This window comes from Eucalyptus grandis, chromosome 8, assembly GCF_016545825.1.
Source record: "Eucalyptus grandis isolate ANBG69807.140 chromosome 8, ASM1654582v1, whole genome shotgun sequence".
NCBI classification, from domain to species: domain Eukaryota; kingdom Viridiplantae; phylum Streptophyta; class Magnoliopsida; order Myrtales; family Myrtaceae; genus Eucalyptus; species Eucalyptus grandis.
The window spans coordinates 669,945-676,737 of record NC_052619.1 but is presented as its reverse complement, the minus strand read 5'-3'; positions in this window follow the sequence as shown (position 1 = coordinate 676,737).

Genomic DNA, 6,793 nt, shown 5'->3' with positions numbered 1-6,793 from the left:
TAAATCGGGAATTCAAATCAAGAAGCAATGGAAGATAGATGTCAAATCGGAATCATCTTATTTACTCCTTGATTTTATGCGTAATTGCTTGGAGCTTGGATATATCCTTTAAATGGGAGAACATGAAGAGCCAGAGAGAGAGCAGCTAGGTTTAAGCTAGTTTTTCTTCTAGATTGTTTTTCATTGTTTTGATAGTTTTTCAAGTATTTTGAAAAGAAGATAAAAGTGGTGACAGAATTCTTGTTCTTTGATTCAAGATGCTAGGTTTGATTTATATTTTTATTTATTCTTCTACTATATTCTAATTTTCTTTTGTTAGGGCTACGATGTAGCTTAATCACGATGATGTGAATTTCATGATTTTTATATTTTACAATTGATTTCATTCATGTGAGTTATATATTATTGTGCGTAATAGTTTTGAGTGACTGGCCACCACTTGAATAATCTGAGGTGTATGTTTGAGACTAAGAAGTGATAATATGCAATTGTTAATTATAATATATAACCATGAATTAAACGTGGATAGATATACCGCGTTATTTATGTAGTTTTCTGTAATAAGGTGATCCAAAAGACTCATTGTAAGTCGGGAATATTCATAATTTTTAATACACTCATGTTTATTTTAATTCACACAGAGATATAGTAGATTAATAAGCTGAGTAGATTTGCTATATCTAGAGATAGGATAGTAAATAGGTTAGAAAATTCTGTTATCACATATTTGATATCGTTTTTATACCCACAATAATCTGAAATTCATATCTAGTGGTTATGGTGAAATCGGATACTCTAACATATTTATCTAATCGATTTACTGCATTTAGTTTACAAATTTCGTTTTTAATTTATTCTTAATTATATTATGATATGTTAGGTAAATTTTAGAATTAATCTATTTTAGTATTTAATTCGTTTGTTAATCATCGATCTCCGTGGGATGATACTTTTTTCATTATTATATTACTTGTTCGATACATGCACTTGCGTTTAGAATTTTACGAACACCGCTGCAGCAGTTGCAACTAGCCCCAATCGTCACACCAGCATCGCCCAACTTCGCCGGAGATTTGCTCCTACTCAGCCCCGTGTTCGCTGAGCCCCTCGCCGTACCCTTGAGACTCTGGTAGCCTGAGACTCCGTTGCTAGCCCCCCGTGACGAGACACTACTCCTAGTCCGAGTTGTTGTTTCGCCCTGCTGCTCGGAGCCGAAGCCCTGCGACCCGACGTCTCTGCTTGTCGAATCCTACTCAGCCCCGAGCTCGCTGCCTACATCTGATTTTCGTGACCTGGCACCGCTGCTTGACCCCCTTGCGATTCCAGCAGCAAAACCGCTTCTGCTCGCGACCCAATTATGCCCCCGTATCCTTGTGTCGGTCTCCACAGCTCCAGCAACTAGATCCGACGTCCATGACCTCTGATTAGCGATCTGACGCTGTAGACCAAGTTGCTCCGCCACTCGTTCGTGACCACCCAACACAAATCTCACGTTCGCCGAGCCTGATGCCGCCCCTGCCCTCGCCGATGGTCTGCGTCTTGCCATACCAGCATCACCTAACTCCGTCGACCCGCGACGCCTTGCCACCATCTCCGGACGCCACAGCTCGCCGCCCCCAAGAGACTCCCTATCTTGCTGTCCTTGCTGCTCGAGTGTCCCTTTTGCCAAACCTCGCTGGAGCTCCGAACACCTACGACTGCACACCACACGAGTTTCCAAGCCCTATTTGGAAAAAAAAAAAATCAAATTAGGTAGATTTATTTTATTTTATTTTTTTCGTTTTATTTCTTGTTTTTCTTATTTAAGATATTTCTCTATGCATAATTGGAAATCCCAACATATCACCTAATTCGCAACCACGCCTGGGTTTTTTATTTCGTCTATAAGGCTTTTGATGAAATAATTAATCAAGCGAGAATAAAATTGATATTTTGATCTTTAAGACTTAAGATCAATTTATCGATTTTACTAGCGAAATATTATCTTTTGATCTGAACAATGTATGATACCTTTGGTGATTTTGAATGATCTGTCTTGTCTTGATTGCTTTATTTATCTTGAAATATGTTTGTGTTAGAACATTGCAAGCTTCAGAGTTATTTGCATATTTGGATTAAGCATTTTATTTATCATGAATTGTCGAAATAAAAAAATTAACAAAAAAAAACATAAATTTAGGATGTTAGATTTTTGTGTCATTAGCTTAAATTGCATGTTTAATTATTTGACATTTTTTTCGAAATTAATTAAAAAAAGTAAAAATCATCATGCATATGTCATGTAGAATTAGGGCATCCTTTGTACGTCATTGCACATTAGGATAAAGTTGCATATTTCATTTTAAGTTTAGATTTATTCAGATAGACTGCATCTTAGGTTGAGATTGCTAAGTTAAGATAATATCTTGGTTTTAATTAGGGTTTAGCCTGACCTAATCCTTAATATATGTTGGATAGAATCTTAATTTAGCTAGATAATTTTCACATTTTTCTAATTTCGAATTTCATAAAAAAATACAAAAAATGTCTTAGGATAAATTAGTTTCATTTTCTAGGATAGATTGCACATTTATTAAGAAAATACAAAAAACATCATGTGCATGTCATTTAGAATTAGATTCATGAAATGCATGTCATTTAGTGATTGTCTTTAGGTCCATTTAATTAGAAATTGCCTGTCATTAGAATTAGGTCATTTAGTTATATTGCATTGCATAAAGCATGATTTTCATTAACTAAATGAAAACAAAAGAAATTGCGTGTTAATTAGAAATCATATTTAGGGTTGATGATATGAATTTTGATCTAACGACGCAGATGCTTTCGTTGCTACAAGGTAAGTCATGTAATTTATTAATTACTTTCTTGGGTGTTAAATTGGTGGTTTGCGCACCCGCATGATCACCTCACATGTGAGGGAAATATATTTAAAATCAATCCAAGCTATCTGCAAAAAAAATTTTGAAAATAAAAAGAAATTGTACCGAAAGGGCATTGGAGAAGTCTAGTGTAACCAAATCCCCATACCCAAAGTCTTTGGTTCATAGGAGTAAGGTAATTTTCCCATTATTTTACTTAGGTATCTAATCGACCTATCATAAATTGATTAGTGGTGACTCTTAGATAAAATCTATTTGCATGTTAAAAACAGAAACCTAAGTCGCGAATTGGTATAAGCTTGGAGAGCTCGAGCTAAGTTAGACTTAATAGTCTATTAGCCTAATTTTAGGTGGTGCACCTAGAAATTTGATCGCGACATTTGAACTTCAACTGCGAATTTTTGTAAATCATACTGCTCCTATATATTAAAGAAGAGCAAATTCTTGGCATTTATGCATTTATTCAGCTGTGAATGATATAGATTTTACAAGAACAAGCTACCTACTGAGTCTCGAGCAAAGAGGAATGTTTTCTAAAGCATTCAAAATCATTGGTTCAGGCTTATTTCTAAATCATTTTTCATCATGCCAAAAGGTGAAATTTAACTCTTGCAAGATGTCTTGTCCAAAAAAAAAAAAAAAGAGATGCTATACTTTGTGTTCTCTATCTTACCATAGAAAAATCTAGAAGAGCTTTTAAGTACCTAGTGCACATAAAGAACATTGCAACAAATATGTGCTTTTCAAACCGCAAAAAACTTTCTCTTCCTTCATCCCACAAATAGAATTCACATACATGTATAAAACATGTCAAACTCACGAATTGCCCAACCAACATATTCACAGTTGCCAAATCTCAAAACATGCCAAATTGCACTTGAACAACCAAAAGAAGTCAGCTACACATGTCTCGAGGCATTGCACTTTTGTTCATAAACTATGGCTTTGGGATACTCTTCTTGGGTTAACTTTGCACTTGATTTAATCTTGACAACAAAAGAAGTCAACTAATCCATGAATTAAGGTAGCTTGAGTCGACAACAAAATTCCTAATGGACAGAAGTTGTCCCTCTAAATCCAATTTCTCTTTGGATGTTTTGCAAGAGGAACAATAAACAAAAATCAAATTAGTGAATTCCCAACTTAATCAATTGCCTATTGTCACGACCTCTCTTTTTCTATTTGGTGGAAAAGAAAGAAGGTTTAGGAGTATTTTCCTAAAGAGGCGGACCAACGGCTCTGGATTAGGCGCGGGCTCTCCCAAGCCCGTACCACTCGCGATGTTGGATGTTGTTTTTTATTTCTTAACAACTTATGTATTTCTAGGAATCGTCACTAGCTTATTGGGGGTCAGCTAGAAACCAATGAAGACGCGAGAGTGTTGTCTTGATTCCTACGCAACCAGAGATTTCTAGAAACGGGAACTTGTTTACGCCAATATTTCTATTAGCACTCTTGCAGCACCACTAACTTGGAAGGTTATTTATCTAAATGGCCACACAATCATGATTACCAATTATAATCTTTATGAAGCCACTAAGTGTCCATGCAAATGTTTTTATAGGTTTTTTTTTTTTTTTTTTTTTTTTTTTTTTTTTTTTTTTTTTTTTTTTTTATGTTTGGACTAATCCTAACATAATTTAGAAAAGAAATGTACACTCAAATTATTGAAAATTGATGCGGTAAATAAACATCCAAGAAATTGAAAGGACTTGAAAGTAACATGGAAAAGAAAGACCCGATACAAGTCGGGCAAATAATATTACATGGCCTTGTCATCACGCCTCGAGACAGGACCCTCATGAACAAAATGAGAATTTAAATATGCATGAAATTACTTTAAATAATTTTAATCTACGCAAAATAGATTATTTACAAAAATGATTATAGAATATCAAAATAGCATCAAGTTAGGACAACGACTTTATAAAATTTGAAAAATCTCATAAATGTCATTTATGCCCTAATTTGATATTATCTAACATTTTTTATTATTATATATTTTTGAAATTTTCAATTTTTTTAAATATTTTTTAAAAATATTAATAATAATTCTTTAAACTGATCTATGCTAACATGGAATAACACAGCACATGAATATCACAATAATCAAGCTCAAATCAACCGTTTCAAGATCGAAACTTGGTTTGGGCATTTTGTCAAACTAGTGGTGTATATCAACCCACCTTAAGCAACTTCCCCGAGACATATTTGTGACCTTCAATCTTGACCGATGAGCAATCTTATGTGGTACTAAAGCATCAAGATTATACTACCACATGCAAGGAACAAGATTATATAGAAATCATAACCTAAAACACACAAGAACTAAGTTGAAATCGATCTCAAATATGCAAGTTTGAGCTGATTTTACAAATCTGGGTTTGAACCCAAGTCAAGCAAATATGTTGCATGCCCATATTTAAGCCTCGACACTCATCACATACGAGATCTAAGGGAAACATTACTTGATCCGAGTGAAAGTAGGTAACATGGACTTTCAAATGTAACAAACATCACAGAGAATGACCAACCAAATACATCAAAACAACCTCTCCAAGAAGCACACCATGCAAAGTCCTTACTGACCAGCCATGAATCAATGTGGATAGGCTTAATTTTTTGCCCAAGTTTTAGGTGATCTCATAGTTCACACAGAGATTTAAAGACTAAACTAGGCTGGCCTATGCATCATTTGTACTCCCATATAACATTAATCAAAGTCACAAAGACAAGTAATGCACGAAAATGGGTATAGTAAATCAAACATGCAAGACTCTTGAAGAGATTTCAACACTTAAAAAAAATTCTAGCCTCAAAATCAGTTTTTTGGACTAGTTTTCCTCTTGATTTTTCACTATTAAAACATGTTCAAACTCGAACAAAAATACATCTATGATGCTTACCTTGCTTCCTAGTTTCTTTTGCAAGTGGTTCTTGGCTGAGGAAACCAAAAACTTATCCTCGAAGGGCACGTGGAAGTTGGCTCTTTCAAACTAGAAATGAGATTTGCAAAAAAAAAAAAAAAAAAAAAAAAAGAACTAACAACAAAGGTTTTAGTTGACCTCCAAAATTAGACTTTAGAACCTCTTTTGTTGGACAAATTAACACCAAACTAAACTATATGTATTTTAGTTTGGGTTACAAGTCATGGATTTCCTCATTTGTCTCTCTAACTTTCTCAAAAACACTCGCTTTCCCTCGCTCGTGACCAATCGGGCTCAACACTTACGAAAAAATTTTGAACCTTCTTGGCCCACCGGGAGAGTACTGTTTTGGGGGGCTTTAGGAGGCTTTCCCAATCTCCATTTGGGACTTGCAACTTATGGTTGGAAAGATCTTTGAGTGAAGTTTCACTCTTTAGTTGAAGATTTTGGCTGATTTTGGCTAATTTTGGCTTTAAGTTTGTGAAAATTTCACTTTTCTGGGTTTTGCTTTTCTGGAGTTGCTTCTGAGGGCCTCTTTGAGGGATGATTGTGAGTTCTCCTTTCTCTTCTTGTCTCCTAGCTTCCATGTTTGAAAGAGCTTGATTCAATGATCTTATCCCCCAAATTAAAGGATTTTTGGTCAATCTTTTGTACACCTACCAAGCCTGTCAATAGGGCTACGTCAACAACTTTCTGACTTGGCCAATTTTTTAACTTTTGCTGCTGTTAAGTGTGCGGATTTTGCTGCGATGTTCATGTGCTTCCAGCTGCTTATCCCTGGCAAATTTTTGTCCACTTGTACTATCAATAATGGTCTTCCATCACGTGCAGAGATAAAGCTGATTGGGCGGCCGAGTAGGATATGGTGGGCCATCAAGTTACTTACTCAGTAGCTCCGCATTGAGGCCAAATCATGGACTAGGTTTTGGTAGCTAGTTTGAGTGCTTTAATCCATCAATTTAGCTGCGGTTTTTAATCAATTAGCAA